The sequence below is a fragment of the Sturnus vulgaris genome, chromosome 3, assembly GCF_052056855.1.
Source record: "Sturnus vulgaris isolate bStuVul1 chromosome 3, bStuVul1.hap1, whole genome shotgun sequence".
NCBI lineage: Eukaryota > Metazoa > Chordata > Aves > Passeriformes > Sturnidae > Sturnus > Sturnus vulgaris.
The window spans coordinates 36,104,465-36,128,140 of NC_142245.1; the positions used below are offsets into that span (position 1 = coordinate 36,104,465).

The 23,676-nt window shown below is 36.6% G+C and overlaps 2 long non-coding RNA genes across 4 annotated transcripts in view; both read left to right on the forward strand.

Annotated features, from left to right (window-relative positions):
* Positions 1-303: 303 nt before the first annotated feature.
* LOC148224279 (uncharacterized) lies at positions 304-6,024 on the forward strand. Its single transcript, XR_015802856.1, has 3 exons — positions 304-561; positions 2,661-2,897; positions 5,913-6,024. It is a non-coding gene; the product is annotated as an uncharacterized LOC148224279 (long non-coding RNA).
* A 9,821-nt stretch (positions 6,025-15,845) lies between these two features.
* Positions 15,846-23,676, forward strand: part of LOC148224280 (uncharacterized) — a 93,005-nt gene continuing 85,174 nt past the window's right edge. For all 3 annotated transcript variants that reach the window (XR_015802275.1, XR_015802276.1, XR_015802277.1), the window contains exon 1: positions 15,846-23,375. This is a non-coding gene — a long non-coding RNA (uncharacterized LOC148224280). The remainder of the gene's footprint in view (positions 23,376-23,676) is intronic.

The window sequence follows — 23,676 nt, forward strand, 5'->3', positions numbered from 1 at the left end:
AATGAACTCAGTGCATTAGCTTCTACTCATAGTCTTGAAGTTGTCTGGCTTCACATTAAGAAAAAGAAAAATAGGAGTGGAACAATATTTACAGGATGTTTATTTAAATGATAAGTTAAATATAGGTAAAAAGTGCTGAAGAACTTTCTGCAGGCTTCTGAAGGCCTTAAACACACTCCTAGAGAAATTGATATAAAAACTTACTTTTATCCATTTCTTGCAAAGGGAGCTAGAGAGTAACAGCTCTTCTTTCTGGTGCAAACTGGAATATTGATTCATACTAGATTTAAAAAGCATATGGGATGCTGGAAGGTTGACTTCAGCAGGAGCTGACTATCCTCATTTCTGTGTCTTTTTAGGCACGAATATATCTCTGTGTGCCTTTTCCTTATACCTTAGGAACAGAACTCTGAGGCCTGTGCTTTTCATTGGGAAATGTGCCTGTCCCCAGAGATTCAGGTCTCCACCTGAACTGCCATGCTGTCCAGAGACCAGACCAGCTGGAGGAAGACCAGAAGCAAATAGTGACAGCACAGCAGCAGCTTGCAATTGAGCTGGAAGGTACTGCCATGAATGCTTCTGCCTCAATCCCTCTGCCTGACTCACTGTTTACTACATAGTGTTGCTTGTTATAGTCTGATAAAAAGCTTTTTTTGGTCAAAATCCTCTTTCAGAATACAATTATTTCTTGCCTTCAATTCGGTGTTAGAGCAAATATGGCCTAATAATGGCTCATATTTTAGGGCAGGCCACTGTCTAATTAAAAGAATTTCACCTGTATCTTTTGATTGAATATTTATGCAGATTTTCCAGGGTTAGAAGGTGCACAGCATGGTGTGGACATTCTGGTCTCTCCAAGGTGCATGGCCTTTGGGGCACTGTTATTAGTATTGCTAAGGCTCACCTCCACAGAGAGAGGGTGGCTGATTGCAAGGTGAGTGAGACACACATCACTTCACTTGTGCTGCATCACAGTTCCCTTGGTAAAGTGATCATCCAGAAGCCTTCAGACTGGGGGAACACACTCTATATCCAGGAATTTAGAAGTCAGACACTGTCTCGGACTACAGACCTGTCATTTGCAAAAAAAACCCTGTCTTAATTTTAATAGTACTATACATTAGCTCTGTTTTGCATCACCACATTTCTTTGGCCCCTGTATTGTTGCTCTTCCTAAACATTGTATTGTATACTAGATATTAAGTTTGCAAATAGGCATTTTAGGCAATTTGGGGTTAATATAACAACTGAAATAAAACTATCCCATCTTATTCACATAAGGGACATGTGAAAAAGGACATAAAACAAAAGACAGGGGAAAAAAGAAAATTGAAAAAGTCAATAGGGAAGCAAACTATTAATCTGATATCAAAATGAATACATGTGAAATGGCAACTAAAAACAGCAATATGGATTGCTAATGTGTATGCATCCAGCAAAATAGGGAGAGAAAGGTACACAGAGCAGATGAAAAGATCAGATCAGAGCCAGAGATACCAGATAGAAGCAGAAAGCAAAAAAGAGGGTGTCAGAGACTTCATAAATGGCTTTGAGAAAAATAGAATCTTTATTTAGTAGTCAATCTGTACTATATCTTTAAAATGAAAGAACTATATTAGTATTTTTCAGGATCTAAATTCTGCAAAGTAGATTCGAAATTCTGGTAACCCTACAGTACAATGATATGTGAAACAAAGAGAAAGGATACTTATCAAAGTACCTTTTTGGGTTTGGTTTGTGCAATGACAAATCCTTTGTGAATTATGATGGAGTACATAATATTGAACTTATATATTTGTCTTGGAAGGAAAACAAAGTGTGTGAGTCCAGTTTCAGTGCAACTGGAAAAACCATGCATACACCAAGATGAGTTGGATACCCCTGCATGATGTGTATAGGCAAGGTAGTACAAGAATTAAAAGTTTCTTCAAATTTTGGTCTTAGCTGTCAAGGATGACACTGGCAGGCCTATAACTGATTGTAAAGTGCAAAGAAATTGCTTTACCTGTAAACTGTTCTTCAGCTTTCCTGAAATTGGTTTTCTCAACGGCATGCATGGTTTGCCTCTGTCATTACCACTATTGCAGCTTTCACCTTAGTTTTTCCCCTTATCTCTATGATTTGCTATGACATGCATCTTGAACAGGAAAAGTCTGTAAGCTAAGTTGAAAAAATGTCTTCTTCAATCTCATGCTACTAATTTGGAGATATTTTAATCACGAAAGAGAGCCAATACTACTCTCCTGCCCTTTTATTTGTACAAGCAAAAAAAATTAATAAGTTCGTGTTGAAAAGAAATTACTAAAGATACTGCAGTGAGTAGAAAGAAGAAAAACATAAGAGGGTGTTAACTCAACATAGTAGCAGTAACTCGGTGGTTGTTTGGTCACTGCATAAACAAATGGATCACACAGCCTAGAGGAAGGACAGACTTTTGTGAAATATTAAGTGCAGCAGAAAGAACTTCAGTCTGATTCTTGTTTGCAGAATGCAGTTGTTATTTTAAGTAAAGTTAGACAAATCTTCAATAGCTGTAGACCACACCCTGGATTTATTTCTATGTATTGTCTGTATTCTTGCTGTCACAGAAGAGACAAAAGAAAGCTATTTTAGTAAGGATTTAGGAAGAACTTGTTAGGAAGAACTTTTTTCCTATGCAGGTGATCACACTGTGGCACAGTTTGTTCAGAGAGGTTGTGGAGTCTCCCTCCCTGGAGGTATTCAAGAACTGTCAGGACACAATCCCCTGCCACGTGCTCTAGAATGACCCAGCAAAAGCAAGGAGGTGGGACCAGACGACCAGATGTAGTTCCTTTCAACCTGATAATGTAATTCCGTGATATTTAGCATCTGTGATACTAAACATCCATGATCATGGGAGGACAAGTATTCCATGGGTGAGTAATTCAGACAGTTTTAGTCTGAAAAGGTACTGACTCTTTGCATGCTGATGCTTTGAATCTAAAGCTAAATCTCATTTTGAGCTGGAGTTTTTTTCTATGTAAGAACAAACATGGTGAGCATTTTTAAGAGATATACAGAAACAAACAAAAACAGTTTTAAGACTTATATTGTGAGGAATTGTAAGGCTAAAATGAAAATGCAATTATTAATAGTGATTTTCCTGTTAACAATGTTCTGAATACTCACTTGGAAAGGAAAAATACAAATTAAAAATACTAGGAAAACACCTTATGACATAAGAAGCTATATATCATAAATATTAACAGGGCCTGGCCAAGTCCTATTTTCTGTACAGAACAGAAATATTACTTTTCAGATTTTTCAGCCATTTTTTACAAATCATGTTTGTTTGTAGAAAGTTAAGATCTCTTCACAGCAGTTCACTAAACAACATGAAGATTAAATTCATCAGGAGTAGTATTCATAGGTATCTGCTTTATTGATACTTTTCTGCTTAGAGTTTACCAGGTCAAAGTTCCTCCAGTTCCTCTTTGCAGTCATGGAGAAAGAGGATTTTTAAATACCTCTGTCTTGAGTCACTGGAGAAAACCAGTTTGATTTTGACATTGCCTATAAGGAAGGCTGTTAATGATTTTCTGAAGAGCACTAAGTCCCTCTCTCTCCCTCCTTCCTTCCCTCTCTCCCTCTCCATTCTCTTTTTGGTTATTCCTTTAAACAATATAATCCTTATTTCCTGTCTGTGCCTCTATATTTCTTCAGCAGCAGCACAAGGTTTACCCTCATAGCCTCAATACTAGCTACAGACTCCTCTAGCTAAACCAGCTGAACTGTTTGGCACTTTCACAGGGCTATGGAGATCTTATAACCTTATGTTGCCATAATAAGTATTAAAGAAATAAGATCAATTCTGAAATTCAAACCACCCTGGTACATATTAATAAAATTCTTCCCTGAGTTCCAAATGAATTTTCTCTCTTTGCATCTTAAAAAAAATATGCAATCAACATTTGCTCGACCATAAAAAGGTGGAATGAATGCAATTAAGCCATTTAAATATCAATCATTTAGGCAAACAAAACACACAAGTGCCCAAGTGTTCAGCCAGTCAATTTTATAACCACACAGAAAAGAATAAACTAAGAGTATTTTAATGGAAAAGCAAGCTAATTTGTAGTCTGCTACAACACAGCACTAAGCTTCTTGGGTATACTGTGATTAGACATGGATTGCAGTAAAATAGCTACCAAGAAGCCACAAACTCTGATGGTATTAGTGAGAAATCTAACTTTCCCACAGCCACGTATAGGAGAAACAATGGTCATGAAGGGGGAGTGGTGTTAATACTGAAGCTTAATGGGGCAAGACATGTTCATCAGAGAAGCTGGCTTTTGAATTAGTTCCAAACCCATAAAAATCTGCCCCAGAACATATGAAACCTGACAAAGAAGATGTCTCCTTATTTAAAAAATGTAATGCAATCACCGCAAAGTTGTTTGGGCATTTTCGTATCGCGGAATAAAGGTAAAGAAACCAGAAAATATTTCTTCAGAATCCCCTTGATGCCATCTGCAGCTAATGTACCAAATGCCATTTCTGAATGCTTTGCAGCCACAAGGTGACAAAGTAGCTATCAGTGAGATAAGGCTTGTTCTGCTCAGAGCCGTTCTTGCAGTTACAATAGGGAAGTGATAAATTACAGACTTCAATGATCTTTCTGGACGAAAGGAAAGGTTCGAGACAGTTACAGCTGAGATTAGCACTTTGGATAAGAGAGTGACAGGAGATGAAAGAAGACCAGAAGCCTGCAAGAAAGATCACAAGATGTAAAAGAAAAGACTCTAAAATATTCTGCTCATACAAATGCAAATGATCATGGAATAATGAAGTGAGCACCTGCAGGACAAAATTAAAGCAAGAAAAAAAATTGTAAACTCCATAATTTAGCTGCTTTAAAATCACTTGAGTTTTTCTGTCGTCTGTGAATGAAACCTTTTGTTTTCAAACACCATGAAAAGTGAAAAGCAAAAGAAGGAAGTCCAGGAATGGAGCTGAATTTTTTTCTTTCTCTAAGAATCTTGAACATATTCCAAGCAAAACCCACATGCTATTAGATTTGGGAATGTGTCAAACATGCCTGATTTCTACAGAGATCTAGAGGCACAAATCGACTAAAATGATTATCAAGGAAATAGCTTGTGAAATAGCTCTGGTGTGTTTGCAAAGATAGATACAAGTTCTTGGCAGTGGACAGTTCTGTCTGATATAGTCTACTTGTTCATGGTAGCAGCCTCAATGTCTGCACTGACATTTTGGGGAATATCTAACTGCCTTTTCCTTGCAATGTTTTTGCTTTCAAAGTGAAGCTAACTTAAGCCATAAACCAGCATGTTGGTTTTGAAACTGTGGGAGGTTTCCACACGTGAAAGATTGGTCTGTCAGTTACTTTAATATAAATACTGTAAGTGCTTTGTAACACATCAGAGTGTTTAGTGCTAGTGATAATATTCTCAAATGAGTGGTAATAAAGTCTATCTTTTAATGAAGTGTAGTCTATCCTCAAATAAGAATATTGACTTGGAGATTTAACTTGAATCTGTAGCTAGTGTGCTCTTGAAGTATTTCCTAATAAAATGATCAATTTTTCTATGCAGTAATACATTGAACTTTTGCGTGGCAAATCAGTTTGTAGATGCACACTGGATGGAACAGTGGAAACTTCAGAGACATAATCTGCCTGTGCTTCCAAGGGAAACTCTTTCTACTTTAAGGATGTCAATAGTTAAGAAGGAATGTAGACAAAGAGAGAAGCTTAGGGCCCAACTGCTTTCCTGGCAGGAAGACTGCATTAGATATTGAGTACCAACACAAACTGTGCTGGTTGAGTGTACCAACACAGCTTGCTACTTATTGGTAATAGAAAGTTATTCATTGCTTGGGAGGTTTTGGGGATATGTGAATTCGTGAGAAGCTTGCTGTATTTTTTTCAGATCCCCAGGAATGCAAGAAAAAGCTGCCATTGAAAAATGTACCTTCCCTGTTCCAGAGAAGACCTGGTAAATATGACAATCTACTTTCAAAACACAATGACAAAGACTCCCCCAGTTCTCATCACAAGGTAAGTAGAAGAGTTAGAAGTAGGTCATGATTTTTGGATATTGGGATTTGACAGTGTTGTTAAAGGTAAGATGCACAATACATCTGCTGAGTGGAGAAATACCATTCCATTGGGAAAAATCTCAGGCTTTGAGACCAGATGTACATCAGTCTCAAAGTGCGTCTATGGCTGGAGAAATTTCAGGGATTATGAGTTCTAGTGGCATGCCTTAACCACAAAACTTAAAATGTATGGTCCTATGGCATCTCATCCCCTTGAATCACTGCTTTTTGATCTGCTAAACTGGGCTATGAAGACATTGAAAACTCTATTAATGCTAACAACATGCTTTCAAATGAAGACTATGACCTTCCAGTTGAAGTAGAGTTGTGAATATCTCTTCTCCAGATTATTGCATTTAATTTGCTCAGTGTCTGTTCAAACATAACTTGGTCAATATTATTTGTTTAGCTCTTGGAGATCCCATTTGTAATTGTTGCTCTGCTTACTTTGGTACCTCACAGCTACACAGAGATATTTGCCCTGAATAAAATAATCTGATTAATGGTAAAATAGTAAGTAATCATGAACATGGCTGGGCCTGGGTTGAATAGTCAAGCAATCCTTTGAGTCAAAACTTGGAAAAAGAAAGGTTTTGATAATTTTTACTAATCTTGTGGACTTCTGCTTGATTTGCAAATGGACGTAAATGTCAGATGTTGCAAGACTAAAGAATAATCACTGGAACTTGCTCAAGGACCATCTGGAAAATATATTAATTGAATTGTTGATTCCTTATTGACCTGCCAACAATACCTTTTCAATTTAGTTCTATACAGACAAAAAAAAAAAAAAGGTGGTAACTTCATGTTGAGAAAACTACAGATCTCAGACATTAAGCCATAGGCTGGGCTTCAGGATGTTTATCATAATCTGTTTTTTCCTACACTGTTCCAGTAAAAAACAACCTATTCTGCAGCTTCCTAAGTGGAGATTTCAATGATAGAAGCATTCCTAGTATTACCTTCTCAAAATTTTTTTCTTTTAGTCATATTTTGTTCATGTGTCAGCCTGTGAATGTCATTTTTTTTTCCACCTGAAATATGTCATCTCCTTCTAAAGCTTCTTTGGACAATAGTTTGTAGATAATGCCTTTGAACTCTAAATCCAACTTCTTGGGAAGTTTTAGCAAGGCCTACAAGACATAAGTGCAAATGGGAAAAAAGATAGGATTCCAGGAAGCTTTGCATCATTTAGTGGTATTTTGGGACCTAAGCATTCCTGTTAGAAATATGATGTATTTCTTGGATACTCATATCAGGATTAGTATGAACTCAGAAGAGATGTGAGTTGTTCTGTGCACAGGAGTCTGTAAGGTTATAAAATCATAATGCTTGATTACAAAGAAATAAAAAATACTCTTACATGACAAAAGTTTTGTTTACAGCAAGTGAAAAATGTAAGGTTTTCTTTAGCTCTGTGCAGATCGTTGAGCATTTATCAAGTTTGCCTCCGTGCTTATTTATACTGAGACTTTGCAGCAGCAACTATTTAATTTATAGCAAAACATAATAGGAATGGCAAAAGAAGCTTTTGCAAACAAAGGTAACTCTGTGTGTGTTTTTATATATCTCCTCAATTAGCTACAACTCATATAAAACAGCCACTGCAATTCTGCTTCTTTGCTGCAATGAGGATGCTCTGGACTTTCTTCTCACTATTGCTTCTGCACATGATGGTGTTCAAGTTTATTGACTTATTTGTGTAATTTCATGCTGGGAATTGACTTTATATCAGTGTTTGGGAGCGTGTTTGGTAACTGTGAAAATATTCTTCCCACGCTGCTTCCTTGCTTGAATATGTAACACCATGAGAGGCTGTAAAACAGAGGGCTGTGCTAGACAGCACAGACAGGTTTATGGAAAAGGGACAGCACCAAATACCAGCTGTGAAGGCTCCCTTGTATCTGTCTTCTGTTCCTACTATAAAACTAACTGCCTTTTCCGAGGGTGACAACTAATTCACACTCCTTACAATGGATTCATTTCTACCGACTCAAGAGTTTTCTTATAAAAGACTTTTCTAAAAGAAATCATTACTGTCTCACTGAGTAACATGATTTGTTCCTAATCATTATTTTGTGATACAAATAGGTGGATGTTCAGATATTCTATATCCAGAAAGAAATTTCCCAGTTAATGAATCACAGAATAAGTAATTAAAAAAAATTATTAGCCAGGTAATAATTACATTAATTTAAGTAAAATAGAAAGGGCATAGTAGCTTCAGTTAAACTGTAATTCACTTGCACAAACCAATTCCTGCACTGAGGAAAGAGCCAATATTTGCATTTGAACTCACTGGATAAAGGATCAGTTTATAATTACACTATTTAACATATGCAGATTAGACTACAGAAGATTCTTTATTGAAACTCAATGAGAAGAAATGAAAATTCCATGTCTGAATATACATGACCTCATGACTACAGATAAGTTTCTCTGTATGACAAAAATGTAGCTTAATCACTTTAAAGCCTTGGATAATCTAAAGCATTACTCCAATAGAGGGACTAGCCAACAAATTATCACTTGTCTCAAAAAGATGTGGAGCACTCTTAGCCTCTTAACACTACTGAGAAATGTCATTAGCTGAGAGCTTTTCACTTTGAAAGTCAGAGGTAAAGCCCTTACTTTATTCATGTGCACCCCTCAGCTGTTACGTGGCAGACTGAGCACGAAGCATCTGAAGTTGATAGATTCTGACCCTGGTAGGATGGAGACTAAGCTAATACCACTGAGCTAATCTAGAGAGCCACAGCCAAGCTGATGAGAACCGTGACAAGAGCATTGTGTTACCACTGTGAATAACTGAACAACTAATTTTCCTCCTCAGCCACCACAAAAGAGTGCTTAACGTAAAACTTGCCCAGGGATGAATTGGCAACATCCCCAAAAAGCAAATGCATGTGGGTCAGATTCCTGTATGCATAGCTCCACATCAGTGCTAGGCCTATTCTTTGGGATCTTCTCTTCCCAAAGAAACAGCAGCAAAGTCTTTAACACTTCTGTATGGGTGTTTTGCATTCAGAGCTTAAAAATTCCCACAGGGTCAGTCAGATGTGATCAGGAAAGGCTTATCTGTGCTGTGCCTGGTTTGATACCTGCTGGCTTGCTAATTATCAAGGAACTAAAAGCCCATTTGGACTCCTCTTTATTTACTTTAAATGCATTCAACATTATCTGGTATCTCCTGTGCCTACTCAAAAACGCATTAATTGCAGCCATTTCATTTTTTTTCCCCACCATCTGTTAATACTGCAAGGCTTTTGTCCTAGGGCCTGTATTTTTGGCACCACAGGCAAGATGGCAGTGATACCTGTTGCCTTCCTTCCCCAGCACATACCCCCAGCTGACCACACAAGGTGTAGAAAGGCCTCTTTTTAGATGTGTTCTATGTGTTTTTTGGGCTCGTATCCCTTATGCTATAACATTCCGTGCACTTTGTCCATCTCAAACTGGAACTGTCTTGAAAAACTCCAGGGGAAATTTTCAAGCTGTGTGCAAGAGCAAAACTAGGAAAACTACGTTATTTTGCTCATGTGAAAAAAAAACAGTTGAGCCTTTTTCCTTGAGTTTCTCTAGTTCACTTAGTCTTTGGAGAAGAACTTGAATACTGGAGATGCAAAGGACTTTGTTGTGAATCACTTAAGTCTTTTTTTAAATTCGCAATTTGCACATGTTATATATAGACCTGCCAGAACCTTGCAGTCAAACCACTTTGTGCTTTTGGTATCCTGTTGGGGTGTCCTCTGGTCACATTTTCTCTGCTGCAACAGGCTGACCTTGGCCCAGGTCCTAGAAATGTTTTTGTGAGTTGCCAGACACTCCCTTTCCAGGATTAGAGGTCTGGAAGTGTCCTCTTCTGTTATTGAGTTTTACTGCAGTTATTTCAGGTAACACCTTCATGTAAGTTGCTTAACAAACCATTATTAATGATCTTAGAAACAACTTAAATCCAGGATTTTTTTGGCCTCTGATGCTGCTATTTGCAGCAAGTGCCTCTTATGGGTAAAAATCTCCTTTTTTTTTTTTACCAGCCTTACTTACATTCATAGCTGGTTTATGCAATTTTTTTTTTGTAATATATGAAGTATGCTTCAGTGTAAATCTCTTTTTACACCTTCTTTCTTTTCCGTGTGATAGACTCTCCATGTCCTTTTTGTCTGAATAGCTCCTGTGCATCATTCCCAGCCCAAATCCATATTTCCTGCACACAGGTATGACAGAGGACTTCAGATAGTCTGTCTGTGTCAGATAGAATTCAGTATTTTTCTTAGGACTTGAATGATGGAAGAAGAAGTACACATACGAAGCAGAAATTTGGCAAATAGGAAAAGAAGAAGGTTCTGTAATACATTATCCAAGGAGAATGTGCCATCTTGAACTGTAGGAGATCTCAAAAGAAGTCAGTGGGGAATAATTTAGTGCAGATCTGAATAGATTTAGGAGATGTAGGATTGACATGGGTTTCAGATAGCCATTGCTGGCCAATTAATAGTAATGTCTTTTTTTCTGTTCCTAAAAAATATCCTCCTCTTAGTATTAGGTGTCTTCATCTGATCCCTTTTATTCACTTATTGCCATTATTTCAGTTAATTTCTTAATACCCTTAGCTTACTGAATGATATACAGATCCTTTTGTGTCTTCCAATTTTGTGTGACTAGAAACTGTCACTTCCTGCTTTTACATTGAGATGACTAAGGAAAATATTAAATAAGATCAAACCAAGCCAAACCATCGAGAAACTCTGCTATATTAAAATACATCTAGGTTGAACACATGGTCTGTTTTTTGTTCTCTTTTTTTTTAATATGTTCTTTCTAACAGCATTACAGTTTTTGTAGAAGAGCTACATTTTCTCCCATATAACAGATAATTTCCCATGTGGATCTGTACTTTGCTGTAATCCAAACAGACTGACAAGCTTCCTTCCCCTTGTGTACAAAAGCAGTTATTTTATTAAGTCAAAGTGTCAGGATAGTCTTACCAGATCTATTTGGTAAATTTACATAAAACTTTGCCTTTTGCGTTTTGATTTTCTGCCTTTTCTTTTCAAAGCTAATCTTTCCTCAGGAATCTGTGTGGCTTCCTTTCTGCACCACTGAAGCAAGCACAACAAATGTCTCCTTCTGTATCTTTTAACTTTCCCCTGTAACTGTAGGGATTTCTATACGATGGCTCTCCACTACTGATGCCAGCTTTTTGGATACATCAAGCCAAATTAGGCAACCTATTGTTTCGTTTGTTATCCTTTTCAGAGCTCTCATAATGATGAACCTCCTTAAAGCCTTAGCCTCTGACTTTTCCTTCCATCCTGGATGCAGAAATCTCAGTTTATTTTTGTGGTTACTGCTAGGCAGTCTTTCTGTGATATATTGATTTTGGTCTCTCTATATCTTTGCTCCACAGCTGCCAAGCTTTTTCTTCCTCTTCCCCTCCCTCCTTTTTTTTTTTCTGTATAGCTGACAAGTCTTTTATTTATAATTTTAAATATAATTTGTAATGTGCACGTCAGTCTAAATTTTGTATCCTTTTATATTATTGCCTGTGTAATCTTAGCTCTGTCTTTGCTGATCAGTGTTTTTTTCTTCATTCGTTGTCAGCCCTTCATTTTTTCTTATTTTACTTGATGTTTTGCATACTATGATGTTTCACTCATCTGTTTTTTATCTTGTTTTAATGTTGTCATTAATTACTGTTATGAAATCTGAAAAAATAATACTATCTGATAAAAAGGCATTTGTAATAAAAGATATTACACTGTGTACTATGATTTTCCAAAGTATCTTTAAAAGATGCACTAACAAAGCTGAAGTTCTGCATTAGTACATGTCATTGCAGAAGAGAAAAATATTTTAAGGTTTCTCACCTTCTGCTGTTATACCTTTGAATACAGCTCTCCAATTCATTAAAAAAGTGAATATTTTATTTTTCAAAATTATATAGAAGGGCATCAAGTTTTGTTCAAAGGAAAGAAGAAAGAAAGAGAAATATTCTGAATTAATTTTTCATTTTCTCCCTTGCAGTCAGAAAGTCTCACTTAAAAGTCTTTGTTGATTTTCCATTTCCTCTACAGATGAGCACTGTGTCTCTAAGTGGATGCATGACTCCTTAATGATTATTTTGGATAGCTGGCAACCTACAAGGCTCTAAAAATTTGTTGGTATTTTAAAAAATGTGGGATGGTATAAGATTGTCAGAAAAAAAAGCTGAAAACAAATGCCAGGTAATACCTGTCAGGTAATATATTATATAAGCTCTAAGTCTTTGTAAACTTCTAAATCCAAATGAAAAATTGTCTGAAAATGGTTTAAATTAGCAGTATTTCAAAACTATTGCTTTCAAAAGATAGCAACTCATAAATAACATTATTATTGCATATTAAACTGTGATCATGTTTATAATGACAGAGGGTAACACTATTTCAGCTTAACCAACACTTTTATTCTGTTTGCAGTATGCTGATTAATTGCTTTATTAAGGCTTCTATCAGTGTCTTAGAAAGACAGAGAGTTTCACTAAATACTTGTATACTTCAGTATAAAAATTAACAATTACATTTATTTTTTCCTTTTAAAATGTTTTTGTTGTTTGTTTGTTTGATAAAGACAGCAGAACTATGGCCTGCTTGGGAAGAACTTTACATTTGTCTTCAGATTGACTTCACTGTGTTGTAAGTATATACCTGAAAGTCAGTTCATGCAAAATATTTTGCTAATAGATGGCTGAGAGAAGGTTGATATTGTGAATTAATTAAATTAATTAATTGTAATTAATTAAAAGGGAGCATCTTATGATTTTGTGCCAGTGTTCAGTATTGCAGTGCCTGCTCACCTTCTACACCCAACTGATGGCAGGCCTGAAGGCTCAGGGCCACGTTTCACATTGTCCTTTCAGCAGTGAAGCTCTTGAGGTCATGGGTGTTAGATGTTTATTCTAAAAATGTGTGAAAAGATTTGTAAATTTGGTTTTATTGTTGCTGATGTTGATTTTATTGGCTGGATGGCTAGAGTTTTTTCTGCAGGAAGAGTGTTGTTGCTATGGGTATCATGGTTTTCAGAAGAGGACATAAGAAAGAGGACCTTCTCTACTTAATTATGCAACTCTTTCCAAGTCACTGGCTCTTCCTTATCCCTTGGTCAGTTCAGGTGCAAAAGTGGATCAAATAAAATTCTTTTAAAATAAGTGAGTGTATTAATGTTAAGCCATCATGGATAAATTGATAAAATAAAAAGGAGTGTGTGAGCACTGCATTATTTAATGTGGATTCGTTTCTGGGGCATGACTTTCAGAAGACACTTGAGGCTTTAGTGCTGTTTGGATGGGTTTTGTGTACTGTATAAAACCATCTATTTCCTCTTCTCATTCCTCAGGAAGCCATAGGGTCATACTGGAATGTCACAACAGCCATTTATTTCTTACTTATCAGTACATATGTTCCTGTATTGAATTACATGTCATTTCACAACTTAATTTCCAGGATTCAGAACTGATCGTGATGGCTCTTAGTGATTATTTACTTCTGCAAAATTCTTTGATCTTTGCTATCCCAATAGGCAAACAGAAGTGACATTAATTTGCATTCAGGAATAATATTACCTGTAATTTTCTAAAATGCTGTTTTAACATGGCCAAATTTCTGGGTGACTAACTGTGAAATTACTGCTTTTTTATAAATGCTTAATTTCAGCCCATAATGGAAAATCATTATACAGTGCCCAAAGGCTGATATGGTAAGTGGCTTTCAGAGCTTTTCATTTCATAACAATTTTTGTTGAATTAGTTATAGGATATATAAAGAAATAGCAAAGAGTTTGCTCTAGTCTGCCAGAAACTTTGCTTATTTATCAGAAAATCCTGAAGGCTGTGCCTTCATACCAATTGGCAGAGGATGTCTAGCCTAGACTGCCAACTGAATAAACACATTTTGCCAGAAAATTAAATTGCTGATTGGTTATCTAAAAGATTATTTGGCCTTTGTGTCTTGCTACTTGCTAAGTGACATAGAAACAAATATCAGTGTGGAAAATTGTCTTATTTTAAAACCTGGAATGGAATATTTTAGGATGGTGGGCTTGCACAGTGAGGAAATGTACTTCAGGATGGGAGAGAGAGGCACTGTCCGCACTTAAAGGACAAAGATTTCCATTTTTTTGCTTCTCTTTTCTATAGTTGTCTAGTTTTATGCCTGCCAAGGTCCTGAGCACCCTAGGACTAGAGCTCCCACTGCTTCAAATATTTTGTATACCTTTATATTGAAGACTGTTAGAAACCAATATCCTTGCTTTACTCAAAACTAAGCTGTATTTCCATGCCAAAGCATCCTTGCAAGATGCAAGTGAATTGTGAGACTGAGCCAACTCTAAAAATACTGGCAGGTTGAATCCCAAATTAGGAGCAAAAATGTAATCAATTGTTCCATTGTAAAACACGTTTTACATTTCAATCAATTGTAAAACCACATTCCTGGAAGAAGAATATTCTCCATCAGACTTACCTTACTTTTGCATGCTTACCTCAGCTGAGTTCAGAAAAACGTGGAATTTTCTTGCAAGAAGATGTGTCTGTTAAAATATCAATTGCAAAATCCTGCTGACAGTATGTGCTGTCAGTACATACTAATGTCTTCAGGAACTCAGTATTTCATTCATGGCATTTTAAAATCTGCTTCAATTTATTAGGCTGAACAGTGATAGCAGAAGCAAGTATGGATTACATTTCTAAAAAATCTATTAATACAAAATGTTGAAACTTGTTACTGTGTGGTGAGCCAAATTGTGATTCCTCCAAGGTCGGGGGTAATTCTTACCAATTGCTTGGAGGAATTCACCAGAAAACATCATTAATGTTAAGACTTTTCTGTAACTACACCAGTATTAAAATCCTTCTTTCTATGTTAATTTACCAAAAACTATCACTCAAAATTAAAATTTAGAAGTCAGACTTTGTAGGTCCATCAACAGTCATTGCTTAAGTAAGTGTCTAAATATTGACTTATTAACACAGCTAATTCCTCCCCCCAGTATCAGTGATTCAAAGAGTGCACATGTTTTGCCTTCTGATAAAATGCCTTGGCCCCTGGCTGGAATCAAACCCAGCTCATATCCAAACTTCTTGAATCTAGGCCACCTAGAAAAGAGCAGCTAGGGGTTGAGAAATGGGATAAGAGAGGTGACAAAGCTTTGATTCCGTGTTCCCACCAGCAAGAATTGAAGCATACCTTAGCCTGCATGAATCAAGCTGTACCTGCAGCATTGCTTCGATGGGCCATGAAATGTCATCACACAGGAAGGGCTCTTCTTCCCCCAAGGTGAAACCTGTAGGCTGAGAGCATTGGTTCTGTAAATCTTCTGCAGGGAAGCATTGTCATATGGTATGCAGATCAAATCTTCTGTCACACTTCAATCCCTTCATAACACCAAGGGCATTTAAATACAGGATTTTTTTCTCATGCTAGTCTTGAATTTTTTCATACTTAGTTACTTAGCAGTCAGCTGAGATCAGAAGTTCTTCAGGGCTTCAGGAGGTGAAAAGAAGTGTATTCTCCTGTTATTGCCAGGTGTCTCCTGAAAATAACAGGAGAATACACTTTTTAGAGGAAAACACTTTTTTTCCTAGAGTTCTGGCCCTGAAATGCAGGAATGTTGTCTAAAGACCATAAAGACACAAAAGCCCTCCATACTTCTAAAATGAACCCAAAATTCTGTTGCAATAGTTAAACCTAAATAAGCATTTCTTCTTTTTTTTTTTTTTTTTTCTTTTATCTTGGTACCTGGTCTCATCCGGGTTAAAACAGATATATTTACCAGAAGTGTGTGAATATAGGTTGAGTACTTTTTTACATCATGTGTTCTGCTTCAAACTAACTAATTCAGCAAGTCCTGCTGTGCAGGAGTCAGGCTGCAAGATCACTGGAGTCTCTTCTGGCCTTGTAATGAATGAATGTATGATTTCATGCCAGGAATAAGCTATTAATTTGGACTACTTCTCTGAACATCCTTTGTCTCTGTACCTGACTAAAACAGTGAAAATTCCTCTTTACTCTGAAGACCAGGAAAACACAGTCAGGACTGTAGAGTAGTAATCAATATGGATGTGTATTATTACACTTTCCCCTTGACAGGCTATATCAAATTCGTTGAAGATGTTTAAAAGTATTCCCAAATATTCCCCTAATAATTTATGAAAATTACTTCCTTGGAAAGTGCTGCTTTAAGCAGGGAAAACAATCTACACCATTGGAAGGTCAATGCTATGAAAACAGCATCCATTTTCTTGATGGATTGATAGCTCAGTAGCAATTTGGTATGAGTCTTCAATTCTGACAGTACATGTGACTTTGGCTAGATGCCTGGATATAGGCAGGGAGTAAACACAAAGTGGTGGAAATTATCTTGAGCTCTTATGTTCTGTGTGCTAAGACGAATAATAGTAGCACTTAAATATAGCTGCCAAAGCTATCTGTAATAAAAGTACAAGACCAAAAAAAAACCCCAAAAAACAAAACACCAGTCCCTAAATTGAAGAATCATTGATCATTGTGGGCTGCAGTAAATCTGCTGGTATTAAACTTTCCTGGAATGGGATGCCAAGGATTAAAGCAAATACCTCAACAGGTTTTTAGTCCTTCTTTCTTTGAACGGCATGCCAACCATATAGAAGGATTAGAGAAGATCTTAGGATGCACACAAAATTTGTGTTTGCCTTAATATCAAATGTATGTGAAAAGACACTGGACATATATGAAGAGAGATAGGAGAGCAAGTGTGAAATTAGATCCTTGTAACCATTTTTCTTCACCTTATTATCTAAGTAGTCTTGAGGTGGCTGTCAGGTAAAAGACCTGCTAAAAAATAATGCAGATATACAGTAGCTGGTGCACAGGGTGACATGAAAACAAATATTAGAAAGTGTGCAAAAAGCCTCCTTAAAAGCTTTTCTATCTCCTGAGGTTTTAAAAAGAGAATCAATTCAAATGCCTCTCCACTCTGTAAACACAGGAGAAAAGAGTGGGAAATAGTTATATCTAATGTGTTCTGTGCATCATGTTAGTGTCTTTTGAAAAGCAAATTTCAGAGACTTTTAGAACAACACCTTTGGTTTTGTGTGTGGCTGAATTTAGGATTTTTTTTAATACTTTGTGGGTTTTTTGTTATTTTTGTTTTAAATGAAAGAAAGGACAAAGATGGTGTTCACTTATGTTCTACATTTTCTCCTTAAAATGCTGTGGAAAATGTTGGTGTAATTTCTGTATCTGGTCTCATCAGGGAAATATATTTCTTAATAAACACAGACTCTTATTTTCTTACCTCAGAGGAACAGGCTTTTTTGAGGTAACAGCATTTTTACATTATTGTAATTTTGTGGCTTTGAATGAAATCATTGCTTCCTTGCCTTGGACAGATTGTCAGGCTTTATTTTATAGTCCACAATATCACTTTTTCTCTGTGTGACTTCAATGACTTTCCCCTCACACAGCAACATATACCTCTATAGCTTTTCATATGCATTTAAAATGAAGACACTATGGAAATCTGTCAGCATGTACTAGGGGAGAGGGATGTAATGCCACAGAGAGTTCAAATCTGCTTATTACAGTAGAAATCTGCATCTGTAGGATGTAGGTCCACACATTTGTTTGACAAGAAAAAGCTGCTTTAGGAGTCTTTGACCAAAATATGTGTGAGAAATACTCAAATGACAATTTTGAGTTTTCTGTTGATCCAGCAAGGGTTGCCAAAGGCTACATTAAAGTGTGTTTTCATAGTCTATCCTGCAAAGCCTCCAGCTTAACTTTATGATGTTGAAAATCTTTGAAAATCCTTGAAAAAGTTCTTGGAAACCTTTAATTTATATCTAGGAGTACTTAATACACAGGGCTTGTAACCCTTACAATAATTCACCCTTCTTCTCCCCACTTGAATGAATCTATGAGATTTTCTTTAATTCCTGATATAACCTTAGTAGAAAAACTCATTGATCTTTCCCTCTAAAGGGATCATGCTAGCCCAGAGTTCATAAAACTTGAGAAACACAGATTGCTTCAAGTTATGTCCTTATTAGCATTAACAGTCATTCTGTGGTGATACAGTGCAGTCTCCCAATTCCATTCAATACATCTGGAGTGAATCATTAACCTGTATGAGTTTTTATTAACTTTAATAGCAATGTTTTCCTCTCTTATTTCTTTGCAGGCTTTTAATTCCTTCTGCCTAGAATTTCTACTTCACACACTACAATTCATGTATTTGTAAAGAAATGCTGTATCCACTTCATGCTGTTGCAAAGGGTATATGATTCTTGGGTCTCTATTTTCCTGTTGATTTATCTAATTTTGATATCTGATTGAACCTTTCTTATCGTGTATTCATTTCTTCTTAAAAATGTCTTGCAGGGGCTTTTTTTTCTATAGCTTATATTTGAACTTCCAAATATAGCACATTATGTTCACTGACTCTTTTACCCACAACAGTATTCCTGCTTGCAAAGAAATGTGCTGACACAGGTGAAATTTGCCTCACATACAGGAAGAATGAGATGATACATTGCTCTTCCCTTATACCTATTTTGCATGTGTATAATTGCATCTACCTTGAAAAACAGATTTTTTTTTTTCAAACTAGTGTTTTGTTAATCTTTACAAGATAAAATCAAAGAATGCTTAAAAAGAAATTGAAGTTGTAACTTATGTTTTCAATTCTGTAATTCATTGTTGATCAAAACTTCTTATAGTACTAATAGCAGTTTGTAAATGATGATCTCATTATAGGTAAGGTTGAAATATTTGATGTCAGCCAATGCATTTCTTTAAAAAGCACTGTACTTAGTAACAATTGTAATTATGCCAGGAGACATAAGAGAAGAGATTAGTGCAACAAGTGACCTAGCTTTAATAATGTCATAAGAATCTGTAATTACAAAATTATCCACTGTGTTATAAATGTTCACTAGCATAATATTCAGGTCACTCATCATTTGTAGCACTTCATGAAGTAAGCAATTATTTTTTCTAGTGTACAAATATCAAGTCCATTAATTTTAATAAGTCCCTCACTTGCAATCCTGAGAGCTGTATATTTAAGTATAGTAAAAAATGCCTTCAGCTGTGACTGAAAAACGTGTATTATAACAGATAGTGTTTGACTGTCAGCTTTCTAAATCTTGGACTGGCCATACCAAGAAAGATTTAGAGGTCGAGTGTGAGTTAAGAACTCAGGACTGCATAAAAATGCCTGCAACCTACTCTAAAATAGATGTTGACAATATGTCCCAGATTTCTTTCTTTCCAGATAGATTGTGTGCATCTATGTCCATCCATCCATCCATCCATCCATCCATCCATCCATCCATCCATCCATCCATCCATCCCTCCATGTCAATCTATCTCACTGTATTTTAATATGGTATCTTCAAGACTTAGGTCAATATGAAAATTAAAAAGAATCCCAAAACCCAATAAACTGAATGAAAATGGAAAACTTGATCATAATCTGTGTGTGGGGGATTCTTTTCTGTCCTGTAAGAAATGTTATTCGGAAGAATGAGGAACAGGTCTGGTTCTTTTGTTCTCTTAACTGCACTGAGCTATTGTCAGAATGAATAAAAACCCCACATTTGCCATGTGAATAAATCAGCTGCAATAGAATCTTTCCTTTGAGCTCCCTGGTGTTTTCTGCCAGTGTCTACATCTGGGGGAACCTGCTAGACTGACCCAAAAACACAGTGCATGGCACTTCTTAATATCCAATAATGGCTGAGGTGTTGCTATAACAGAATTTCCCAGGTATTTTGTATTCCTTGCTGTTTGGTGTTTACCTTCATGTGTTGTTCGTTACTGTAATTTTCATTCAAAGTCTTGAGAAAAGGCAATTTGTTAACACATGTGAATTGAGTCAGGCACATTGTGAATCTTTCCTCTAGGTACCCTGTGAAGATAAGCAATAACACCTGTATCGTGAAATCTCAAATGAAAAAAGGCTTAAAAAACTCAAAATATGCTAAGTCTGAGAACTGGAGATGCTTCAAGGTTGCACTGCCCAAGTATTATCCCATTAAAAACGACATTTAGTGTGAGAAGAGAATAATTATGTCCAAATATTTTCCATTATTGAAAACAACCCACCAACTAGTACTACTATCTTACTAGATGAGGTGCCATTCCTCTTGCCCATTTTAGACTCTGTAATAGGTGTCAAGTCTAAGAAAGTCACTAAGACTCCCTGTACAGCTGGGAAAAGTTGAGATAGAGGAGAAACTTTTGAGAATAACTCATGTCCCTTAGACAGGTTGAAATTAATTGCTTCTGAAAACACGTCTTTCTTTCAAGTAACTGTAATGGAAGCCTCAGTGTCTCCTTATTGAGTCTGTATGGTCATCCTGCTGCCACTGGGCTTAGACTGGATGTCCAACTTTCAGGCAGCTGGTCTGATCAATACCACCTGTATTAACTTTAGCACAGAAATGCAGTATCCTTCATCGTGCTTTTAGAGGTGGCATCAGCCAGCAAGCAGACTAGAAATCTTGAATCTTACAATAAAAGTCCCTCTTGCCTTTCCTAAATAGCTCCTTACAAAAACTTCAGCCATGAGTTTCAAAAATGCTTAAACAAAATTACAAAATTTTCAGTGATTTATGTGAAAATAGAGTTAGACAAGGACTGAACTTTGCTGAAAACATAATTCATGATGCTCGTGCTGCACATCTGCTGGCCTTTTTAGGAGACTGCCGAGGTGGTTTTTCAACCTCATCTGCTTACTTCTCGCTTCCTAAATCTCCTGTAAATTCTGTGTAGTGGGATTTTCTCGGAGTGGGAAAATAAAACATGTTGTCATACCAAGCACAGGCTTAAGCTTTCTCCAGTATTGTTAGCTGTTGAGAGAAATAAGAAAGATATCCTGCACTGAATTGTCAGGAAAAACAGTTTTAGAAGCATTTCCTAGAACACTGACTTGTCCTTTCCCAACTACTATTACCAAAGGTATTGTCTGTGCTAGCATTTCTAGTAATTTTCATGCTTTTTCTGATTTTTCTTGCAACCTGGGACTAATTTGTTTTGTGGTCATAACTTCCAGTTTAAATTTCACCTCCTTTACCTCTTATTTTTACAGTTTATTTTGCAGGTTTTGTCATTGATAAGAAATTCAGGGAAGAGAAGGTGACCTAATGGAAGCCTTTTGGTACCTGAAAGGGGGCTACAAGAGAGCTGGAGAAGAATTTTTGACAAGGGCATGTAGAGATAGGACAAGGGGAAATGGCTCTAAACTGACAGAGTAGGTTTGGATTAGACATAAGAAAGAAATCCTTTACTGTGAGGGTCGTGAGGCACTGGAACAGATTGCCCAGCAAAGCTGGGGATGCTCCATCCCTGGAAGTGTTAAATGCCAGGTTGGGTAGGGTTTTGAGCAATATGATCTAGTTGGAAGTGAAATTCTGCCTGTGGAATTGGATGATCTTTAAGGTCCCGTCCAACCCAAACCATTCTGTGGCTCTATGATTTAGATATTTTAGCTAAACTCTAAATTATTTTTCTACTTCTAATGCTATTCCTCTGTAATGTCAGTCACTAAAAGACCACCACAGATCCCTTAATATCCAGAGGGGCCAGTTTTCTATACTATAAGTGGAAATACTACATAGCTTAATTCAGATTATAGTAAGTAAGATAACATGCTATGTTCCAATGAAATTATTTTATATAATTGTATGCTGCTGTTAAATTATATAAAATACATACATGAAATTTATTATATGCTGATGAAGTGATTTACAAAAAGAATTTGTGTAAATTAAGAAATTTCTGTGATTTATATATTTAATGAATAGAGTGCAGAAAACTACTGTTACTACAGTTCTCTATGTTTGACTTGTACAGATCTAGGGCAAATTAATTCCTGGTATAGTACCATTAATTTAATGGGAGTTACATCAGAGATATGAACTCATTCACTTATTGCTAGCACCATCTGGAAATTTGTAATGACACAGCAATGTTTCATTTGCTGAAGACACGTTCATCCTTTTTGTTTAGTATGGGAAGACGGGGATTAAAAATTGAACATCACTTTAGCTTGCTCTATATCATCTTAAATTCCCTTGCAGGCTTTGTTATATTTGGATGGTGAGATGTGAATTTAAATAATATTTAAATAAATGTAATAGTGCAATCAAGAAGAGACCAAATAAGTCTCAGGAGGCAAAACATTTTCATGAATATAAACATAGCTCTTTTTACAGGGGAGTGGATCTATAGAAGTGACGTTTCTTTTGGTGTGTACAGATAGCTTGTCTCTGCCTGTCCTTCCTGACACAAAATTGCATCTCTTTTTCAATGCTGGCATGTTGGAACCTCACTGTTAGGACTAGAATAGATCTGTATCACAAAGTTCAGCTCAATTCTATCATGGCTTACAACATTGCAAAATTCTGCCAGAAATGTCAGAAACTTCCTATTATCTTTGTTTAGGAAGTTGTGTTGTTTGTTTTCATTATTTTTATTGGCATTGTGTCCAGAAATGTATTTTTGAGTGATAAGAAACCATTGTCTAGTTTTGAAACTATGCTTTATAACTGTGGAAATATGAAATGATAGCCTAAGCCATTTCCTTTCTTCCCAGCCTCCTCCAGAGCATTGACAGGAATTTCTGTTTTCTGTTCAGAAATGCACGGAGTGTATCCAGGCCCAGCCATGTCAAAACCTCAGGTAGCTCAAGACCAAAGGTCCAGGGATATGAACAAAGGAATATGAACGAAGCTATAAGTACCCAGCATATGCAGATATTTGCATGCTATATGCACGTGTTTATAACTGTGTAACAGACAGCTCTGTGTTACATACTGTGACAACACTTCAGAGCTGGTGAAAAAGATAAAAAAAATCGATGTACAAGACTAATTTAGGCTAACTGATGAATTACCACCCCCCAGCTTTAATGTGACATCTTTAAGACAGCATATTAAGGAACTTCGTACAGGTGCAGAGTACAAGTCTATGTGTTATCCCATCTGGAAAACTGATACCTGTGTGCTGTGAGGATCTTTTTGTTTGTGTTTCCCATGCAGAGAGCGTTGCTGGTGTGGGCAGCGTGCCCAGCATGGCTCTCCTGGACAGCAACCCCTCGGACAGCAGCCCCTGGGACCAGCACTCCAGAGCAGAGCTGCTGCACTGCTGGCAGCCCTGGGAGCAATGGAGCACAGCACTGACAGCTCCTCCTCATCCTCAGCCTCCTTCAGTCACACAAAGCAGGGCTAGGATTTCTGTTAAATGTAATGGCTTTGCTGAAATACAAATATCGAGGTGAGTTAACAAGTGTTTACCATAAATTCACAGGTAATGTAATTTCATAACTTCGCCTGAAGGTTCCTGTCTTTAGGGGTTCATTTTTTTGCCTATTAGGCCCTTGTTATTAGTGTCTGGTTTGTATTTACAAAACCCACAGTATTCATCACAACTGTTCACCTTTGAAATGAAATGGAAATGTTGTTGTGTAGTTCACTGGAAATTGTCGCCTGGCTAAATTTATATACAGCAAGCTTTAGTAATTACAGTTTATTTTTATTCAGACAAGATAGGGTTAAGGAAAGATTTTTTCAATGAA